A 23096-nucleotide genomic window follows, 5' to 3' on the forward strand; every position below is an offset into this window, starting at 1 on the left:
GCTTTCAGGAAGTAGGTTTCTGACACGAATAGAGATGATAAAGAAAGCATCTACAAATTTCCCATGCGACAGGGCTCTCTCTTAAAGGCAAACACGGTTTTCAAGCATGCCTATGGACTGTGATCTGCCAGGCTCCGGGGTGTAACTCCTCTGCATGGCACCAGACATCACTATCTATGGCTTATGTGAATTTCCCCAGTGCCAAACGACGTCATTTGACAGAAATGTATTTCATCATTTCTTTTGCTACCAACTATTATATACCTCACTGGTAAGGAATGATTAAGCCAGCACATGGACTTTGGACGTGTATTTTAGAGGGTGAAGAGTATGACCTCTAAACTCTCAGGGCAGCGCTGTCTTTCGGGTTGTGGGGTGATAAGACCCACAGTGATAAGACCTGCAGTTTATTCCCCTTGTGTTTCGAAGCAGATCTGAGTGAAGTGACTGACTTTGGAAGTCCCATTCTCTTCAGCAGCATCCAGCAGACCTTCTATGCAAATGAGTCTGCTGGGAGATTGGGCTTCAGGATCAGAATCTATTAGGTGGTATTGAAAAACAGGTGTATATGTCAGGAACCAAGCAGAAAATGGACTCTAAAAGTTAGCCCAGGTTCCAGGAATGTGTTGCCTCTAATCTTTTACAAAGGTGTTGTTTGTTTGTTTGTTTGTTTGTTTGTTTAATATTAACAAATCATCTGATACATATCTATGCCTACAAATTTGGAACAAACCACCAATGAAAAGCAATTATTAGCAATTTCATCCTTGGGGCTCTTTAAATAAGATGCCGGCTTTATCATACCTAAAATAGTATAGGTTCTAGAAAACCGTTCAAACTATATAGCGTTAAATATTTTATCGATAGTATTTACAGCAAGTAAAAAGATAGGGTATTATGGTTAGAATATGCGCATATTACGATAGTTTTAGGATTCACTTGTTCAATTTTCTATTTTGAGGAATGAGGCTACTTTTAATTAGTTTATGATAAAAACGTTATCTCCAAAGATCTCTGTGTCTTTAAAACACCCACACACTTTTTTACCCCAACATCAATGTATTTTTAGTGCTTCTTAAAATGATTCTTATACCTCTTTTCTACTTCGACTTTTATTTTTCCTGTAAGGTTTCACTGAAACATCACTCATGCGCACTGTGTTTACATTCACCAAGCCTTGCCTGCATCCAAGAAAAGCGCATACAATAATGACATCGAGCAAAAAAGAAACCATGATTTAACCCCAAGATGAAATAATAAGTAAGTAAAGTGAGAGGGAGAGAGAGAGGAGGGATGATGATAACATAAGTCAAGAGAACAAGCAGTGTGGTAGCAGAATCTAACTAAATTCATGTGACCTTTACAACAAAGCAGGCAGACTGCATAAAATTTTGAAATAATATTCCAAGAGCAAAGGTGCAAGAGGAAATAGGTGTTCATTTGTATTTTTCATATTATGTTTTTCTTCTGTACTATTCTCACTTATTTCTTCTTGTCTACTAAAATTGGAAAAAGGCAAGAGGGTATGAAGAAATCATGAGTCCAGAATTCTTGGCATGGTTACAATTACAAGGCAAAAACTTGGGACAACTGATGTCCTTTGAAAATAAATAGGAGCTTGTGTGAAAAGAAATGAAAGGCATGAATGGAGACAGTTTGCTTTATTTCTGAACTTAGAGTCTTTCCATGTGTAATTGTTTGTCAATAACACACATTAGTGCATGACATCTCAAATTATTTGGGAGCACTTCTTTTATACTTGTGCCTTTAGTAGTTAACGATTTTTCCTTCTGCAATCACTGCTACTCTCGAAATTTTTTCTTCCCTTGGTTTCAAGAAAAATCTTTAGTTCAGTAAAGCTGTCAGTAGAAACACCACTATCGTTTAAAACACAAAGGATCCTTTCCTCTTAAAGGGGTTTGTGAGCAAAGGGCTAAGAAAGAACTCTTGAGACATCTTTGGTGCAAAAAAGGTGATTTTATTAAAGCACGGGGACAGGACCTGTGGACAGAGAGAGCTATCCTGGGATTGTGAGAAGTGACTGATTATATAGTGTTTAGTTAGTGGGGAGTAAGGACAGCGTAAGCCTCTAAGGCATTTGGAAGCAAGGTTTTCAGGGCCATGAGGAGCTAGCCACACTTAAGATAAGGTTATTTGCAGTTTTTTTATTTTATTTTATTTTATTTTATTTTATTTTATTTTATTTTATTTACATCTAAATTAGTCAGCATATGGTGCAACAATGATTTCAGGAGTAGATTCCTTAATGCCCCTTACCCATTTAGCCCAACCCCCTCCCACAACCCCTCCAGTAACCCTCTGTTTGTTCTTCATATTCAAGAGTCTCTTATGTTTTGTCCCATCCCTGTTTTTCGATTATTTTGCTTCCCTTCCCTTCTGTTCATCGGTTCTGTGTCTTAAAGTCCTCATATGAGTGAAGTCATATGATAATGGCCATTCTCTGACTAATTTCGCTTAGGCCAATATTCTCTGGCTGCATCCACATAGTTGCACTTGCCAAGAGTTCATTCTTTTGGATTGCCGAGTATTACTCCATTGTGTGTGTGTGTGTGTGTGTGTGTGTGTGTGCATACCACATCTTGATCCATTCATCCATCAAAGGATATTTGGGCTCTTTCCACACTTTGGCTATTGTTGATAGTGCTGCTATAAACATTGGGGTGCATGTGTCCTTTCAAAACAGCACACCTGTATCCCTTGGATTAATGCCTAGTAGTGCAATTGCTGGGTCGTAGGGTAGTTCTATTTTTAATTTTTTGAGGAACCTCCATAACTATTTTCCAGAGTGACTGCACCACTTTGCATTCCCACCAGCAGTGCAAAAGAGATCCTCTTTCTCCTCATCCTCGCCAACATCTGTTGTTGCCTGAGATGTTAATGTTTGCCATTCTGACAGGTGTGAGGTGGTTTCTCATCATGGTTTTGGTTTGTATTCTCCTGATGATGAGTGATGAGGAGCATCTTTTCATGCATCGGTTGGCCATCTGGATGTCCTTTTTGAGAAGTGTCTATGTCTTTTGCCCATTTCTTCGCTGGATTAGTTGTTTTCTGGGTGTAGAGTTAGATAAGTTCTCTATAGATTTTGGATACTAACCCTTTGTCTGATATGTCATTTGCAAATATGTTCTCCCATTCTGTCGGTTGCCTTTTAGTTTTGGTGATTGTTTCCTTCGCTGTCCAGAAGCTTTTTATTTTGATGAGGTCCCAGTAATTCATTTTTGCTTTTGTTTCTCTTGCCTCCAGAGACGTGTTGAGTAAGACGTTGCTGCGGCCAAGATCAAAGAGGTTTTTGCCTGCTTTCTCCTCAAGGATTTTGATGGCCTCCTGTCTTACGTTGAGGTCTTTCATCCACTTTGAGTTTATTTTTGTGGATGGTGTAAGAAAGTGGTCCAGGTTCATTCTCCTGCATGTCGCTCTCCAGTTTTCCCAGCATCACTTGCTGAAGAGATTGTCTTTATTCCATTGGATATTGCTTCCTGCTCTGTCAAAGATTAGTTGGCCATCCACTTATGGGTCCATTTCTGGTTTCTCTATTCTGTTCCATTGATCTGACGGTCTGTTCTTGTGCCAGGACTGTTTTTGTGCCATACTGCCTTGAAGATACAGCTTTGCAGTATAGCTTGAGGTCTGGGATGGTGATGCCTCCTGCTTTGGTTTTCTTTTTCAAGATTTCTTTGACTATTTGGAGTCTTTCCTGGTTCCATACAAATTTTAGGATTATTTGTTCTAGCTCTGTGAGAATGCTGGTGTTATTTTGATAGAGATTGCATTGAATATGTAGATTGCTTTGGGTAGTATCAACATTTTAACAATATTTCTTCTTCCAATCCAGGAGCATGGAATCTTTTTCCATTTGTTTGTGTCTTCTTCAATTTCTTTCATAAGCTTTCTATAGTTTTCAGTGTATAGATTCTGCACCTCTTTGGTTACATTTATTCCTAGGTATTTTATGGGTTTTGATGCCACTGTAAATGGGATTGATTCCTTGATTTCCCTTTCTGTCACTTCATTGTTGGTGTATATTAATGCAACCGATTTCTGTGCATTGCTTTTCTCTCCTGCAAATTTGCTGAATTCGTGAATCACTTCTAGCAGTTTTTTGGTGGAACCATTTGGGTTTTCCATAAGGACTGTCATGTCATCTGCGAAGAGTAAAAGTTTGACCTCCTCCTGGCCAATTTGGATGCCTTTTATTTCTTTGTGTTGTCTCATTGCGGAGGTTAAATCTTCCAATACTATGTTGAATAACAGTGCTGAGACTGGACATTCCTGTCTTGTTCCTGACTTTAGGGGGAAAGCTCTCCGTTTTTCCCCATTGAGGATGATATTAGCCTTGGGTCGTTCATATATGGCCTTTATGATCTTGTGGTTTGATCCTCGTATCCCTACTTTCTTGAGGGTTTTTATCAAGAAAGGACGCTTCTTTTGTCAAATGCTTTCTCTGAATCTATTGAGAGGATCATTTGGTTCTTGTCCTTTCTTTTATTGATGTGATGAATGATATTGATTGCCTTGCAGATATTGAACCAGCTCTACATCCCACATATAAATCCCATTTGGTCATGGTGAATAATGTTTTTAATGCATTGTTGGAGTCGGTTGGCTAATATCTTCTTGAGGATTTTTGCATCCATGTTCATCAGGGAAATTGGTCTATAGTTCTCCTTTTTAGTGGGGTCTCTGTCTGGTTTTCGAATCAACATAATGCTGGCTTCATAGAAAGAGTTTGGAAGTTTTCCTTCCATTTCTTTTTTTTTGGAACAGTTTCAAGAGAATGGGTGTTGACTCTTCCTTAAATGTTTGGTAGAATTCCCCTGGAAAGTCATCTGGCCCTGGACTCTGGTTTTTTGGCAGATTTTTGATTACTAATTCGATTTCCTTACTGGTTATGGGTCTGTTCAAATTTTCTATTTCTTCCTGTCTCAGTTTTGGTAGTGTATATGTTTCGAGGAATTAGTCCATTTCTTCCAGATTGCCCATTTTATTGACATATAATTGCTCATAATATTCTACTATGATTGATTTTATTTCTGATGTGTTGGTTGTGACCTCTCCTCTTTCATTCTTGATTTTACTTATTTGGGTCCTTTCCTTTTTCTTCCTGATCAAACTGGCTAGTAGTTTAACAATTTTGTTAATTTCTGCTCTAATCTTTATTACTTCCTTTCTTCTGCTGGTGGGGTTTTATTTGCTCTTCTTTTTCCAGCTCCTTAAGGCATAAGGTTGTGTACCTGAGATCTTTCTTCCTTCCTTAGGAAGGCCTGGGTTGCTATATACTTTCCTCTATGACCGCCTTTGCTGGGTCTCAGAGGTTTTGGGATGTGGCGCTATCATTTTCATTGACTTCCATATACTTTTTAATTTCCTCTTTAACCTCTTGGTTAGCCCATTCATTCTTTAGTAAGATGTACTTTAGTTCCAATATTCGTTACCTTTCCAAATTTTTTCCCGTGGTTGATTTCAAGTTTCATAACGTTGTTGTGAATCTCGATCTTTTTGCACTTGTTGAGGGCTGATTTGTGTCCCAGTATGTGGTCTATTCTGGAAAATGTTCCATGTGCACTGGAGAAGAATGTATATTCTGCTACTTTAAGATGAAATGTTCTGAATAAACTGATAAATCTCTAGCCAGGCTTCCCCCCCCAAAAAAGGGAGATGACCCAAATAGATAAAGTCATGTATAAAAGTGGAATTATTGCAACAAATCCCTCAGAGATACAAGCAATTATCAGGGAATACTATGAAGGATTATATGCCAACAAACTGGAATACCTGGAAGAAATACACAAATTCCAAAAGACCCACACACTTCCAAAACTCAACCAGGAAGAAATAGAAAGCTTGAACAGACACATAACCAGCGAAGAAATTGAATCAGTTATCAAAAATCTCCCGACAAATAAGAGTCCAGGAACAGTTGGCTTCCCAGGGGAGTTCTACCAGACGTACAAACCAGAAATAATACCTATCCTTCTCAAGCTGTTCCAAAAATAGAAAGGTAAGGAAAACTTCCAGACTCGTTCTATGAAGCCAGCCTTACTTTGATTCCTAAACCAGACAGAGGCCCAGAAAGAAAAAAAAAAAGAAACCTACAGGCCAATATCCCTGATGAATATGGATGCAAAAATCCTCAATAAGATACTAGCAAATTGATTTCGCCAGCATATAAAAAGCATTAAACACCATGATCAAGTGGGATTCATTCCTGGACTGCAGGGCTGGTTCAACATTTGCAAATCAATCAATGTGATACATAACATTAAAAAAGAAAAGATAACAACCATATGATCCTGTCTATCGATGCAGAAAAAGCATTTGACAAAATTCAGCATCCTTTCTTAATAAAAACCCTTGAGAAGTCGGGATAGAAAGAACATACTTAAAGATCATCAAACCCATTTATGAAAAGCCCACAGCTAATATCATCCTCAATGGGGAAAAACTGAGAGCTTTCCCCCTGAGACCAGGAACACGACAGGGACGTCCACTCTCATCACTGTAGTTTAACATAGTGTTGAAGGGCACCTGGGTGGCTCAGTCAGTTAACATAGTGTTGGAAGTGCTCGCATCAGCAATCAGACAACAAAAGGAAATCAAAGATATCAAAATTGGCAATGATGATGTCAACCTTTCACTCTTTGCAGATGACATGATATTATACGTGGAACACCCGATAGATTCCACCAAAAGTCTGCTAGAACTGATACATGAATTCAGCAAAGTCGCAGGATACAAAATCAATGTACAGACATCAGTTACATTCTTATACACTAATAATGAAGTAGCAGAAAGACAAATAAAAAAACTGATCCCATTCACAATTGCACCAAGAAGCATAAAATACCTAGGAATAAACCTAACCAAGGATGTAAAAGATGTGTATGCCGAAAACTATAGAAAGCTTATGAAGGATATTGAAGAAGACATGAAGAAATGGAAAAACATTCCATGCTCATGGATTGGAAGAATAAATATTGTTAAAATGTTAATACTACCCAAAGCTATGTACACATTCCATGCAACCCCAAACAAAATTGCACCAGCATTCTTCTCGAAGCTAGAACAGGCAGTCCTAAAATTTGTATGGAACCACAAAAGGCCCCAAATAGCCAAAGTATTTTGAAGAAGACCAAAGCGGAAGGCATCACAATTCCAGACTTTAGCCTCTACTACAAAGCTGTAATCATCAAGACAGCATGGTATTGGCACAAAAACAGACACATAGACCAATGGAATAGAATAGAAACCCCAGAACTAGACCCACAAAAGTATGACCAACTCATCTTTGACAAAGCAAGAAAGAATATCCAATGGAAAAAAGACAGCCTCTTTAACAAATGGTGCTGGGAGAACTGGACAGCAACATGCAGAAGGTTGAAACTAGACCACTTTCTTACACCATTCACAAGAACAAACTCAAAATGGATAAAGGACCTGAATGTGAGACGGGAAACCATCAAAACCCTAGAGGAGAAAGCAGAAAAAGACCTCTCTGCCCTCAGCCGTAGCAACTTCTTACTTGACACATCCCCAAAGGCAAGGGAATTAAAAGCAAACAGGAACTATTGGGACCTCATGAAGATAAAAAGCTTCTGCACTGCCAAGGAAACAACCAACAAAACTAAAAGGCAACCAACGGGATGGGAAGAGATACTGGCAAATGACATATCGGACAAAGGGCTAATATCCAAAATCTATAAAGAGCTCACCAAACTCCACACCCAAAAAACAAATAATCCAGTGAAGAAATGGGCAGAACCATGAATAGACACTTCTCTAAAGAAGACATCCAGATGGCCAACAGGCGCGTGAAAAGATGCTCAACATCGCTCCTCATTAGGGAAATAAAAATCAAACCCACACTGAGATACCACCTCACACCAGTCAGAGTGGCTATTGTGAACAAATCAGGAGACTATAGATGCTGGCGAGGATGTGGAGAAACGGGAACCCTCTGACACTGTTGGTGGCAATGCAAACTGGTGTAGCCGCTCTGGAAAACAGTGTGGAGGTTCCTCAAAAAATTAAAAATAGATCTATGCTGTGACCCAGCAATAGCACTGCTAGGAATTTACCCAAGAGATACGAGAGTGCTGATGCATAGGAGACTTGTACTGCAATGTTTAGAGCAGCACTTTCAACAATAGCCAAATTATGGAAAGAGCCTAAATGTCCATCAACTGAGGAATGGATAAAGAAATTGTAGTTTATATACACAATGGAATACTATGTGGCAATGAGAAAGAATGAAATCTGGCCTTTTATTTTATTTTTTTTTCAATATATGAAGTTTATTGTCAAATTGGTTTCCATACAACACCCAGAGCTCATCCCAAAAGGTGCCCTCCTCAATACCCATCACCCACCCTCCCTTCCCTCCCACCCCCATCAACCCTCAGTTTGTTCTCAGTTTTTAAGAGTCTCTTATGCTTTGGCTGTCTTCCACTCTAACCTCTTTTTTTTTCCTTCCCTTCCCCCATGGGTTTCTGTTAAGTTTCTCAGGATCCACATAAGAGTGAAACCATATGGTATCTGTCTTTCTCTGTATGGCTTATTTCACTTAGCATCACACTCTCCAGTTCCATCCATGTTGCTACAAAGGGCCATATTTCATTCTTTCTCATTGCCACGTAGTAGTCCATGTGTATATAAACCACAATTTTTTTTATCCATTCCTCAGATGATGGACATTTAGGCTCTTTCCATAATTTGGCTATTGTTGAGAGTGCTGCTATAAACATTGGGGTACAAGTGCCCCTATGCATCAGTACTCCCGTATCCCTTGGGTAAACTCCTAGCAGTGCTATTGCTGGGTCATAGGGTAGGTCTATTTTTAATTTTTTGAGGAACCTTCACACTGTTTTCCAGAGTGGCTGCACTAGTTTGCATTCCCACCAACAGTGCAAGAGGATTCCCGTTTCTCCACATCCTCTCCAGCATCTATACTCTCCTGATTTGTTCACAATAGCCACTCTGACTGGTGTGAGGTGATATCTGAGTGTGGTTTTGATTTGTATTTCCCTGATGAGGAGCGACGTTGAGCATCTTTTCATGTGCCTCTTGGCCATCTGGATGTCTTCTTTAGGGATATTGGCCTGTTGTCCTCTTTTTTACTGCGTCTCTGTCTGGTTTAGGAATCAAAGTAATACTGGCTTCATAGAATGAGTCTGGAAGTTTTCCTTCCCTCTTTATTTTTTGGAATAGTTGGAGAAGTATAGGTAATATCTCTGCCTTAAACGTCTGGTAGAACTCCCTTGGGAAGCCATCTGGTCCTGGAGTCTTATTTGTTGGGAGATTTTTGATGCCTGATTCAATTTCTTCGCTGGTTATGGGTCTGTACAAGCTTTCTATTTCCTCCTGATTGAGTTTTGGAAGCGTGTGGGTGTTTAGGAATTTGTCCATTTCTTCCAGGTTGTCCAGTTTGTTGGCATATCATTTTTCATAGTATTCCCTGATAATTGCTTGTATCTCTGAGGGATTGGTTGGAATAATTCCATTTTCATTCATGATTTTATCTATTTGGGTCATTGCCCTTTTCTTTTTGAGAAGCCTGGCTAGAGGTTGATCAATTTTGTTTATTTTTTCAAAAAACCAACTCTTGGTTTCGTTGATCTGCTCTACAGTTTTTTTTAGATTCTATGTTGTTTATTTCTGCTCTGATCTTTATTATTTCTCTTCTTCTGCTGGATTTAGGCTGCCTTTGCTGTTCTGCTTCTATTTCCTTTAGGTGTACTGTTAGATTTTGTATTTGGGATTTTTCTTGTTTCTTGAGATAGGCCTGGATTGCAATGTATTTTCCTCTCAGGACTGCCTTCGCTGCATCCCAAAGCGTTTGGATTGTTGTATTTTCATTTTCATTTGTTTCCATATACTTTTTAATTTCTTCTCTAATTGCCTGGTTGACGCATTCATTCTTTAGTAGGGTGTTCTCTAACCTCCACGCTTTTGGAGGTTTTCCAGACTTTTTCCTGTGGTTGATTTCAAGCTTCATAGCATTGTGGTCTGAAAGTATGCATGGTATGATTTCAATTCTTGTATACTTATGAAGGGCTGTTTTGTGACCCAGTATGTGGTCTATCTTGGAGAATGTTCCATGTGCACTCAAGAAGAAAGTATATTCTGTTGCTTTGGGATGAAGAGTTCTAAATATATCTGTCAAGTCTATCTGATCCAATGTATCATTCAGGGCCCTTGTTTCTTTATTGACCGTGTGTCTAGATGATGTATCCATTTCTGTAAGTGGAGTGTTAAAGTCCCCTGCAATTACCACATTCTTATCAATAAGGTTGCTCATGTTTGTGAGTAATGCTTTTATATATTTGGGGGCTCCTGCATTTGGCGCATAGACATTTATAATTGTTAGCTCTTCCTGATGGATAGACCCTGTGATTATTATATAATGCCCTCCTTCATCTCTTGTTACAGCCTTTAATTTAAAGTCTAGTTTGTCTGATACAAGTATGGCTACTCCAGCTTTCTTTTGGCTTCCAGTGGCATGATAAATAGTTCTCCATCCTCTCACTTTCGATCTGAAGGTGTCCTCAGGTCTAAAATGAGTCTCTTGTAGACAGCAAATAGATGGGTCTTGTTTTTTTGTCCATTCTGATACCCTATGTCTTTTGGTTGGTGCATTTAGTCCATTTACATTCAGTTTTATTATAGAAAGATACGAGTTTAGAGTCATTGTGATGTCCGTAGGTTTCATGATTGTAGCGATGTCTCTGGTACTTTGTCTCACAGGATCTCCCTTAGGATCTCTTGTAGGGCTGGTTTAGTGGTGACAAATTCCTTCAATTTTTGTTTATTTGGGAAGACCTTTATATCTCCTTGTGTTCTAAATGACAGACTTGCTGGATAAAGGATTCTCGCTTGCATATTTTTTTCTGTTCATCACATTGCAGATCTCCTGCTATTCCTTTCTGGCCTGCCAAGTTTCAGTAGAGAGATCGGTCACGAGTCTTATAGGTCTCCCTTTATATGTTAGAGCATGTTTATCTCTAGCTGCTTTCAGAATTTTCTCTTTATCCTTGTATTTTGCCAGTTTCACTATGATATGTCGTGCAGAAGATCGATTCAAGTTCCGTCTGAAGGGAGTTCTCTGTGCCTCTTGGATGTCAATGCCTTTTTCCTTCCCCGGATCCAGGAAGTTCTCAGCTATTATTTCTTCAAGGACCCCTTCAGCACCTTTCCCTCTCTCTTTCTCCTCTGGAATACCAATTATGTGTATATTATTTCTCTTTAGTGCATCACTTAGTTCTCTAATTTTCCCCTCACACTCCTGGATTTTTTTATCTTTCTTTTTCTCAGCTTCTTCTTTTTCCATAATTTTATCTTCTAGTTCACCTATTCTCTCCTCTCCCTCTTCAATCCAAGCCATAGTTGTCTCCATTTTATTTTGCAGCTCGCTGATAGCCTTTTTTTAGCTCCTCCTGGCTGTTCCTTAGTCCCTTGATCTCTGTAGCAAGAGATTCTCTGCTGTCTTTTATACTGTTTTCAAGCCCAGCGATTAATTTTATGACTATTATTCTAAATTCACTTTCTGTTATATTGTTTAAGTCATTTTTGATCAGTTCGTTAGCTGTTGTTACTTCCTGGACGTTTTTATGAGGGGACTTCTTCCATTTCGTCATTTTGGATAGTCCCTGGAGTGGTGCGGGACTGCGGGGCACTTCCCCTGTGCTGTCTTGAATAACTTGTGTTGGTGGGCGGGGCCGCAGTCAGACCTGATGTCTGCCCCCAGCCCACCCCTGGGGCCACAGTCAGACTGGTGTGTGCCTTCTCTTCCCCTCTCCTAGGGACGGGATTCTCTGTGGGGTGGCGTGGCCCATCTGTCCTACTTGCACACTGCCAAGCTTGTGGTGCTGGGGATCTGGCGAATTAGCTGGGGTGGGTAGGCAAGGTGCATGGGGGCAGGAGGGGCAGGCTTAGCTTACTTCTTCTTTGGTGATCCACTTCAGGAGGGGCCCTGTGGCAGCGGGAGGGAGTCAGACCTGCTGCTGGAGGGGTGGCTCCGCAGAAGCACAGCGTTGGGTGTTTGCGCAGACTGAGCAAGTTCCCTGGCAGGAACTGGTTCCCTTTGGGATTTTGGCAGGGGGATGGGACAGGGAGATGGCGCTGGTGAGCGCCTTTGTTAACCGCCAAGCTGAGCCCTGTCGTCTAGGACTCAACAACTCTCCCTGGTGTTGTCCTCCAGGCCCCCCCCGCCCCGTTCTCCAAGCAGAGCTGTTAGCTTATAACCTTCCAGATGTCAAGTCCCACTTCCAGTCAGAAGGCCCCTTTGCTTTGCCAGTCAGACTCGGGGGCTCTGCTTGGCCGGCAGGCTGCCCTTCCGCTCCGGCTCCCTCCCGCCAGTCTGTGCAGCACGCACTGCCTCGCTGCCCTTCCTACCCTCTTCCGTGGGCCTTTTGTCTGAGCTTGGCTCTGGAGACTCCGTTCTGATAGTCTTCTGGCGGTTTGTCTGGGTTATTTAGGCAGGTGTAGGTAGAATCTAAGTGATCAGCAGGACACGAGGTGAGCCCAGCATCCTCCTACGCCGCCATCTTCCCAGGATCCCTGAAATATGGCCTTTTATAGCAACGTGGATGGAAATGGAGAGTGTTATGCTAAGTGAAATAAGGCATACAGAGAAAGACAGATAGCATATGTTTTCACTCTTATGTGGATCCTGAGAAACTTAACAGAAGACCATGGGGGAGGGGAAGGGGAAAAAAAGTTATAGAGAGGGAAGGAGGCAAATCATGTGAGACTCTTAAAAACTGAGAACAAAAAACTGAGGGTTGATGGGGGATGTCAGGGAGGGGAGAGTGGGTGATGGGTATTAGGAGAGCACTTGTTGGAATAAGCACTGGATGTTGTATGGAAACCAGTTTGACAATAGATTTCATTTTTAAAAAGATAATAATAATAAAAAGTTCACGAGATAGTGTAGCAGCAGCTGTTCAGGGTTTATGGAAAATCACAACACCCATCTGGCACCAGGCTTTACCCTTAACGACCTTTTTCCAGCTCCAGCGAATCTGGCCCTTTTCTGGGGTCTGATGGGACCAGGTGGCTTCAACAGTCTCTACCACATGTCCTTCCAGCAGTGAGTCTGTTTTTCCCCTGTGGCCTGAGGACCTCCCGGACCCCACTCTGTTCCTGGGGATTCGCCCTTCCCACCAGAGCACCGCCAGGTATCGAGCTGCGGAGTTGCAGCCTTCATGTTCCCCTTGTTTACAGTCTTAATGGAATTTAAACCATCTCCTTTCTCCTTTCCCCTTCCTCCCTCTTTAGTTTAGTCCCTGTGTCTGTTTCCAATTTTCCACTTTCTCTCTAGTTGTTTTGGGGGAGGGGTGCTTTTCCTGTATTCTTCCCCCTACCCCATCTGCATCTTCTCTCCACCCTCAAAAGCACCTCCCTTCCCACAGCTTCTCCCTCCCCAAGTTCACCTCTCTGCGCCACATACCTGCTGAATTCTGGGTTCCGGTTGTGCGGATTGTTGTATTAACCTCCAGTCAATTTTCTAGGTGTGTGGGATGGTTTAGTGTTGGTCTGGCTCTATTTCATGGACACGAGACACACAAAAAACTTCCATGCTGTTCTACCATCTTCTGTCCTAAGAAACTTTTAATTAACCTGAGGTTGAAATGTTTTCTCCCATGCAGACTTCTAAAACCTGTGAGTTTACATTGAACTCTACACTCCACGTCAAGTTAATTTTTTTGCATGGCGTCAATTCCTTTCTTTAAGGTTTTGCTTATAAATGTCTAATGATTTCCCTATCACTTGCTGAAAGCAACATTCTCCTATTGAAATATCATTGGCGCTTTTGCGAAAAGTCAATTGACCATTTATTTGTGAATCTATTTCTAAACTCTCTATCCTGTTCCATTGATCTGAGTATCTATCTTCTTTCATCAGTATCTTTTATTTTAAGTAGGGTTCATGCTCAGCGTAGAGCCCAGTGCGGGGCTTGAACTCATGAACCTGAGATACGACTTGAGCTGAGATCAAGAGTCAGACACTTAACCCGCTGAGCTACCCAGGTGCCCTACAAATATCTTCATTATTGTGTCCTTGTGCTAGTCTTCAAGTATGGTAATATGAGTGCTCCTACCTTGTTCTTTCTCGAATTTGCGGTGACAATTTTTTTTAAAAAGAAAAGTTCAGGTAGTGGCCATACTTTTATTAGAATCCCAATACCCAGTTAAAGGAATCTGGGCTCCTTGCAGAAATGGTTGATTATAAGTCAGAGGTAGGAGACATGCAAGGTGAGTCTGGAGCACGTGTGCTGCTGGAAAAGAGGGGAGCACTTAACATAATGTGGGCTGGTCAAAGGGATCGAGAGACCAGACGAACGAATTCCCAATGGCTAAAGCAACAGCAATTTAAGCAACTAAATAAATGGCAAAATAAATAAAGCACCATTGTACTATAAACCAAAATAAAAAATAAATATCCATCAACCCATACCAGGATAAAAGAATTGATCAAATAAATACATGGGGGCAATGAGACAAAATTTGCATGCAGAATTCCAAATACAGCTCCAGGTATCATTTTACTCCTGCTTCAAGGAGAGGGGTATAACTCCTCGCTCTCTAAGTATGCACGTACATAATGATTTCCTTCCAAAAATTCATTACAGAATCATATGGAAGGGGAAACAAAGAATAGCTTTACAATGGAACACCTGGCAAAGAGTACCAGACTGAAGACAGTTATCATCAACAGTGACAGGCCATATTCGGAGCATGCACTCTTGATATAATGTGATAAAAGTGATTCTGGGCCTGTGTGGACTTCCTCCCCAAATTTATGACCCCGGTCTACACATGAGAAAAATACCAGACAAATCTCAACTGAAGGATATATTTTTTAAGTACCTAGAAAGTCCTCCTCAAAACTATCCACATCCTCAAGAACAAGGAAAATCTGTAACACCCAGGGGGAACTTAAGAACACATGACAGCTAACTGTGCTGTGGTAACATGAATGGGATCCTGGAATAGAAAATCTGAGTAAATTACGCATGTTAAATAATAAAAAGATATATCACTTTTGTTTCTGAATTCTAACAAATATACACTTTTTTTTAAATTTTTTTTCCAACGTTTATTTATTTTTTTGGGGACAGAGAGAGACAGAGCATGAATGGGGGAGGGGCAGAGAGAGAGGGAGACACAGAATTGGAAACAGGCTCCAAGCTCCCAGCCATCAGCCCAGAGCCTGACGCAGGGCTCGAACTCCTGGATCGCGAGATCATGACCTGGCTGAAGTCGGACGCTTAACTGACTGAGCCACCCAGGCGCTCCCAAATATACACTATTAAGATAGCATGTTAATATAAGAGTACAGTGTATTTGGGAACTCTGTACTATCTTGGCATTTTCTTTCTGTACATTTAAAATTGTCCTAAAAATAACCTGTATTTAAAAAAGTAAACTCAGCATGTAGGTGACGACCAAAAATAAAAAAATGTTACTTGGTTTCGGATTTGAATTGATTTAATCTCAGATCGAATTGGAGAAATCATAACCATTTTGAAGTTTCCCATCTAGGACCCTAGATAGTATAGTTATCAACTTACTCGTCTTAATTTCTCTTACGAGTGTTTCATAATTTTCAGCACATAGATGGTACATACATTTTGGCACATATACACTACTAATTTAGTGTGATACTGTAACCAAATCAACATGAGTTTGCTCCTTGGTGAGTCACAGAAAGGAACTACACCATGTGAGTTGTCACAAAAAGGAAACTTTATTTGCAGCAAATGAGGAGATCATGGGAGTAACTTCCAAAGTCATGACTCCCGAAGCAACGGTGAATAGGTTCCTTTTTGCATGTGAAAAAAAAATTTTAATGTTTATTTCTTTTTGAGAGATAGAGAAAGGGGAGTGTGAGCAGGGGCAGGGAGGGGCAGAAAGAGAGAGGGAGACACAGAACTCAAAGTGGGCTCTAGGCTCCGAGCTGTCAGCAGAGAGCCCGACTCGGAGCTCAAACTCACAAACGATGAGATCATGACCTGAGCTGAAGTGGGACGCTCAACAGACTGAGCCACCCAGGCACCCCTCCTTTTTTTTTGAATTAGGATGAACAAGAGGATCCATGTCACCATAGGTAGAGGAGGGCATGAGGTCACACATGCACCTCAAGGAAACAGGCCTCCACAACACCGTGTGTTGTGTAAATAAGGCTTGTGATAAGGCTCCTGTTCCTCCTTGGGTCGAGATTTTAGAATTATAATGAGGTAAAGGTATCATCAATCACTCTAGAGGTCACTCCATGGTCCATCTGAGCAGGTCCATCCGTGTGAGTCAGGATGACACTCAAACTGTCCCCGGGAGATCTGGGCAGGTTGAAGGTTTTGTCAAGAGAGTCACTATTGTTTGAGGGATGCTATTGCTTTCCACTTGCCAGAGTTAAGAGAGACACTGGTAAGAGGATTTGCTTAAGGAAAAATGTGGGACAAAGGTGGGTGAGTATAAGCTGGTGGGCGGTAAAGGTCACATCTTGGGGTCTAGCAAGTGACTAACGTAAATGGTATTTTTGTTTATTTCAATTTCCAATAGCTTATTTTTAGCACATAGACACATTACTGAATTTCACATACTGTCCTATATCTGGAACCAAAATAAACTCACGTATTAGTGTTAGGAGGAATGAGGCGAAACGCTGGGATTTTCTAGGTTGGCAATTATGTCCTTTGCAAATGGGTGTCGTTCCTTTTTGCATTCCAATCTGTATCCCTTTGTTATTTCTTGCATATCGAACTGAAATGGCCTTCCTTGGGATGGTGAAGAGGGGTGATGAGTCCAGATATCTTTGCTTCTTTACCGGTGTTAAGGGAAAGCACTCAATCTTTCACTGCTCAGTAGATTTCTAACTGGAGGGTTTGTTTCTTTCTAATGTCATTATCATATTGAGGAAAATCTCACTTATTCCTACTTTACTTATTCCTAGTTTACTGAGACGATTTATCATGAAATGATGGCGACTTTGGGGTGCTTTATCTGCATCTACTAAGGCTATCATGTGGCTTTCCTTCCTCAGCCTATCAATCAAGTAAATCACCCCAATTCATTAATCTTGCACATGTGGAATAAACCCACTCCATCGTGATGTATAATCTCAATAAATTGCTCCATGCAATTCGATGTGCTACTATTTGTTAGGAATTTTTGCTTGTTTGGTGCACATGGGCTGTGGATTCTTGGCTATCTGGTTACACTATCCAAGTAACACTGGCCTCACAGAATAAGTTGGAACATTTTCAATTTTCTTCTGTCTCCTGGATCACTTTTTTTTCCCTTTTAAATTTGACTCTTTATTCAGTAAATATTTCCAGATTTCACCAGCGAACCCATCTGGGGTTCTCTCTGGAGTGTTTAACTACAAATTGAATAACTCATTTTACATATACAACAAGTTCAAGGTATCAAATTCTTCTTAAGTGTGTTTTGAATGATCAATTCTTTCAAGAAATCAATGTCTCTCAGGTTTTAGAATTCATTGGCAAAAAATTCTTCATCATGTTTCCTTACAATCATCAGTAAATCCTTCAATGTCTGTAATAATGCTGCTCATTCATGCTTCAAATTGGTCATTTAGGCCTATTCTTGATCGGTCCAGCTGGAGGTTTATCACTGTTGTCGGCCTTTTCAAAACTCACTGTTACATTTATTTTGGTATTTCTTTTATTTCCAAATTCATTGATTTCTGCTCTTCATTTTATGATTTCCACCTTTATTTGATTTGGGTTTTATTTCTTTTCCTCATTCTACTTTCTCAAGGCAGAAGTTATGATTCTTGATTGAAAAGGTGCTTCCCAGGTAAGCATTGTCCCTGTAAACACTGATTGAACTGCCTCCACATATTTTGATCTCTTGGTGATTTGCTTTCATCCAGTTCAAACTATGCCAAATTTATCCTTTAAAACAAACAATGGCAGGGACACCTGGGTGGCTCAGTCGGTTGAGCGTCCGACTTCGGCTCAGGTCACGATCTTGCGGTCTGTGAGTTCGAACCCGCGTCGGGCTCTGGGCTGACTGCTCAGAGCCTGGAGCCTGTTTCACATTCTGTGTCTCCCTCTCTCTCTGACCCTCCCCCATTCATGCTCTGTCTCTCTCTGTCTCAAAAATAAATAAACGTTAAAAAACAAACAAACAAACAACGGCAAAAACACTTTTTAAATTTTCTTCATGACTTTCTCTGAGGCGAGGAAGAATTTAGTCCAACAGAGTAAACTAGAGTTTCAAATGGAGCTTGACCTTGCCAGCTCATGTTTAAACTTCTCGCCTCCAAAATAATGAAAAAATAAATGTATGTTGTTCAAAGACACCCAGGTTGTGGTAGTTGTCATGGCAGCCCAAGGGATCACTACAACACCCTGTAACCAGCACCCAGATTATTACACTCCATATTATCAGCACCTGAGAAATGTACCTTGGACATGGTTTCTTTCTAAGCATAATGTTGCACCATGGTAAAGACTAGTCATTTCCCATTACTATTAATTTTAGGAATAAATCCATATGGCCCGAAATTTTGTCCTCATTTCTAATAGCATAGGTTAGACTTACCTGGTGTAGAACCTTATAAATAACTGAAACGTTATAGGAGGAGCGATTTTGTGTCTGGGTTTTCTTTGCTCAAACTTACGTTTGTGATATTAATCCACAAAGACACAGACAGACACTTTAAATGAAAAGAAATACCATAAACGCATGCTCAGAGACACAAATAACAGGACATCGTAAATTGAAGTGAATCAAATAAACATTTGTTTTAATTGGTGAAGATTATATTGGCAAAATCAAACAGACTGATAACACGTTGCAGTGGTAGCCAAGGGAGGAAGCAGGAATTCTTGAATGCTGCTGACTGCAGATAGAGATGTAGAGCATCTATTGTAAATTCAACGTGTATGCAAATTTCATGTGGACACATTTTGACATAGAAATGACACTGCTAGACATTTACCCAATGTATACGCTCTATGGCAAGTAATACAGTATTAAGTGCTTTCATTCACACAATTCTAAATCTCTGGGACAAACCTAAACGTCCATTGGAAATAAAACATTTATCAGTGTGACATTTGCAGAAATTTAAACAAAGTAATGCAGCTACCTATGTACTGATATGGAACACACGCGTGGTACATTTTCAACAGAAACATAAAGGATCGTTACTGTCGTTTGTAGCCACATAACATTTTGTTTAGCAGACGGCCTCTGTATACTTGTACTTTACTAGATTACCTCTGGAGTACTATATAAACCAGTTACATGTGTGCCTCTGAGGTGGCAACTAGGTGAATAGAGTACAAGATGGGTTGAGAGGATGTGTTCATCGTTTAGGACCTCTTACACTTTGAATATTGCAAATGTATTCACTACCTATCTAAATCAAGCTCATTTAGTTATATTTTAAATGTAAAGTCTTACACTCAAACTTTTATCACATTCTCTGATGGAATGGTTCTTGAAGTTTCAAAAAAAAAAAAGCTTCATTTTTGGATGGATGATTTTACTATTTCTAAAACTTACTCTTTTATCCATGCTGAGGGATGTGTGAAAGATCATAATCCTTCATATGCCATGCGTAGTTGACTAATTTGAGCGAATACCCTGTGTTTTTCCTTCCAGCTGTTAAAGAATGAAAATAGTGAATATTTGATCACAACACTTCTTTAATTATCAGGGCCAGAGAACTCCTTTTCACAAATGTAACGGAAACGGTTACTACAGTCAGCGGTATAAATTGTTGATGGTCTCATGTGTCCACATTTCACAGGAGATAAACTCTGTTGGAAATTCCTGCACCAGAAAATAAATTCATTTTAGAAAGACATTTCTCAGGCAAAATTTATCACAAATCGAAAACCTATGTGCAGTTATTTCAATGGCCTTACAAATGTTGAGAGGGTCATATAGCGTTAAGATTAGGAAGTGCAATTGTCTCTAAACCTAATGAAATGTTGCCAATGGACCACTGGAACTAGTGAAGAAGTACAAAGGGTAGTGTAGACTGCGAGGTAGAGGGAGTTATACATATACACTTGAAATATGCTCCTAAGACTCCTGACACGTCTGGGAAGTGATCAAATAAAGAATGTGTATGAAGTGATACACTGAAATTACATATAAACATATTTCCAAGTGCCTATAATTCAGACTGATGTGCCCACAGCAAGCATCTCCACTGCTAGCCTCACTTTGAGCAAAAAAGGTGCTGATTTGCACTTAAAATAGAGTGCACTTTTTCTCCACTGAGCCTAATGTCTTCCACAACAAATGAAGCATTAGACTCGGTGAAATTGGGCAATGAGAATGAGGTATCTGGATTTTAAATGTGAAGGTTGGGCTACACTGCCCAGAAAAAAAAATATTTCTTAGTTTTAATTTTCACCCAAATCCTCAGGAATCTGATGGGAAGTAACCATTTCAAGAAATAAAATGGAGGTGTCCCCAACTTTTTACATTCAGCTGTTATTTCAGTAGAACTTCTTTGTACGGGGTGCCATTGCCTTCCCTGCCCCTTCATGGGTTTCCTTCTGTCTCTTGAAACACTTTTCTTGGTGATGTTTTCTGGTTATCCTCTTGTCCCCTTATCTTAACATGACCTTAAACATGAGGGTGTCCGAGGGCTCAGCCCTTAGATTCCCGAGAATCATCCCAGCCTCGCACTTGTCACACTGTCTATCCACTGCTGCACACAACATTTGCATCCCAGGCACAGACCTCTCACCTGTTCGCCATGATCATCTATCACAAGGCCCATGCGACACCCCGTACATACCTAAATGCTTAACAGTTTTACTACCATTGTATCTAAAACTGAATTCCAAACATGTCCTATTAACGTTAATGGGAACGTCATTCTTACCACTCCTGGACCAAAAACCTGACACCATCCCTGACTTGTCCGTCTCACACACATCTTTGGAACAAGTGTAGAATCTGGCCACTTGGCCATCTCAGCTCAACAGACTGTCCAGAGTGCGTCTCCAAAGCAGGAGCCAGCTTTTGTCCCTCCTCCGCTTAAAACCCTCTAATAGCTTCTCATGACCCTCATGAACCAATCCAAGGTCTTACATTTTTCTGATCCCCACATGCTCTCATCGTCATTCCCTCTCTGACCTACTTCTCTCCCACCTCGTTCCCCTTGCTCCAGCATCCCAGGCCCTCTTGCTATTTCCTCAGGAATGCTAAGGACACTCCTACCTCTGAGTCTTGACCACAATTGTTGTTACTGCTGGGATGCATTTGTATCAGCTAACCCACATCCCAAGCTCATTCAAGATGCTGTGCGAACTTCATTTCTCAAGGAGTCTGTCCTGACCACTCCACTGAAAGCAGTGAAATCTCTCCCTCTTTCCTTCATACACAAAAGGCACTTTGCACTGTAGCAAAAAGTGAGAGATTTCACATCACTCCATAGCATATAGCACCCCCTAATATGCCATGAAATTCACATGGCACTTTGAGATTGTCGTCGCTCATCACCAAGAGCTCCATCAAGCCTGCATTGGAATGTAGTATCCACAACGGCAGAAGACTGTAGCGTGTTTCATTCGCCACTATAGCTCAGTGGCTAGAAGGGTGCCTGGCACATTGTGGGCCATCAATAAACAGCCTGTTAAGTAGCCCATGTTTCCCATACTGTCCCCCATGTTACCTAGATTTAGTTACAGCGGATCACTTTTCTTCATTTTCTAAACTCATTTTGTAGACATCAACTGACAAACCCATGTGATTTATTAATGAAACAGGGCTACTAGAAATTCTGTGGACTTGTGCTAGACAATAACATGTATCATATTAAACACCACATTAGAGCTGCAAGATTACTAAATGACTCCTTTGTAAAAAGTTCTTTTGTTCTTGTTGTTCTCCAATGATACCAAGCAAACAGGTACAAATTTCATGTACAGAGGAGGTTGGCTGTAGCCACTTTCCTCTTCTTATTATCTTTTTTCCATTTCCTGCAACCATATCTGTGGACATGCTTGTATCATAGGACATACAAGATACAAAAGCAAAATGCCATTTCACTAGGTTTGGCAGGACTTTCCATTAAAGAACATGGAATAGATCATGCTCTTTGGGTCTCGAGGTCTCAGATTTGCATTCAGTTGCCAATCTCAGAAGCGAGATCAAATGGAATGAACGATATTCCCTAAGTCCCCAAGGATCTGTTCCTCTTCTTCACCAATAATCTACCACTCCGTTACTGAGCAGTAAAGGGAGAAAGGCCATGAAATGAAAACTTACAGCTGCTGAGATAGGGGTGAGCCATCCAGCCATTGCCAGGGATTCCTGCCTTCTTGAACCCTACTTAATCCAATCCAATGATTGTGTTTTATTTTTGATTGAATAAGGACCTGTTAGAAAATTGGAATTATTAGTATTATTCATAGCATCAGTGAAAACATCTTACCCACAGAGGACTCATCAAGAAAATACTGGGCACTGTTATGTTCACACACTTTTATGATAAATGGAAGTGGCAGGCTCATTTCTCCATGGGGAGGAGAAGACACAGGAATGGAAATGCTTCAATGAAGGTATCACTCAAGTCTCTGTGACTGGATCCAAGATATCAGCAAAGGGGCAGGATGGACTTAGAAATAAACAAATCTCCCCATACGATAGATAGATAAATATGATGGCACTCAGTCAGGAACTTTTCCTCATCCTAAGATGCCTTAAAGCATGTGAAAAGATGGGGCGCCTGGGTGGCTCGGTCGGTTAAGCGTCCGACTTCAGCTCAGGTCACGATCTCGCGCTTTGTGAGTTCGAGCCCCGCGTCGGGCTCTGGGCTGATGGCTCCGAGCCTGAAGCCTGCTTCTGATTCTGTGTCTCCCTCTCTCTCTCTGCCCCTCCCCCGTTCATGCTCTGACCTCTGTCTGTCTCAAGAATAAATAAACGTTAAAAAAATTTTAAAAAAAGCATGTGAAAAGACAAGCCTCATGTCTGGAGATATATGCAATAATTTACAGAACAAATACGTATTTCTAGAAATAAACAGGAAAAAATTATCCAATAAGAAAAAAAATGGACAACAAATGAGAACATATTTCAAAT

This window comes from Prionailurus viverrinus, chromosome B4 (assembly GCF_022837055.1).
Source record: "Prionailurus viverrinus isolate Anna chromosome B4, UM_Priviv_1.0, whole genome shotgun sequence".
NCBI lineage: Eukaryota > Metazoa > Chordata > Mammalia > Carnivora > Felidae > Prionailurus > Prionailurus viverrinus.